The sequence below is a fragment of the Myotis brandtii genome, unplaced genomic scaffold, assembly GCF_000412655.1.
Source record: "Myotis brandtii unplaced genomic scaffold, ASM41265v1 scaffold1077, whole genome shotgun sequence".
Classification (NCBI taxonomy): domain Eukaryota; kingdom Metazoa; phylum Chordata; class Mammalia; order Chiroptera; family Vespertilionidae; genus Myotis; species Myotis brandtii.
In genome coordinates, this window is record NW_005353666.1 from 1,166,935 (window position 1) to 1,167,343 (window position 409).

The following is a 409-nucleotide window of genomic DNA, read 5'->3' on the forward strand; positions in this document are numbered from 1 at the left end:
CCGCGGCCTGTGCTGCTGGCAGCCACGCGCCCTGCCTTGAGAACGGCTGACCTCAGTCACTGGCTAAATCCCCACCAAATCCAAGCTCTGATTTTTGCCTCATTTCCTGTCCCCACCGACATGCCTATGAATTTAATTCTGACCATTTTAAATGTTTTATACATGTACTGGCATATACTCTCTATGTTAAGATAGTCACGCAACGTAATTGCAGACTGAATGAGAGATTCCGTTTTAGAGGAGAAGTTACTAGTTCGTATTTACTACCGTTTTGGGGGCCAGGCTCCCCGCATAGCTGGGCACACACGGAGGTTTCAGCAGAGATGGGGCGCGTGGCCCGGAGCTGAGCCTGCTGCCGGGTGGACGGCGCCGACAGGGGGAGGGAGAGGCTCCCCCTCAGGAGGGAGGG

At 54.5% G+C, this 409-nt stretch overlaps 1 protein-coding gene across 1 annotated transcript in view; it reads left to right on the forward strand.

Annotated features, from left to right (window-relative positions):
* RPS6KA2 (ribosomal protein S6 kinase, 90kDa, polypeptide 2) overlaps nucleotides 1-409 on the forward strand; it is a 110,627-nt gene that overhangs the window by 1,019 nt on the left and 109,199 nt on the right. The gene's annotated exons all lie outside the window — the stretch shown is intronic.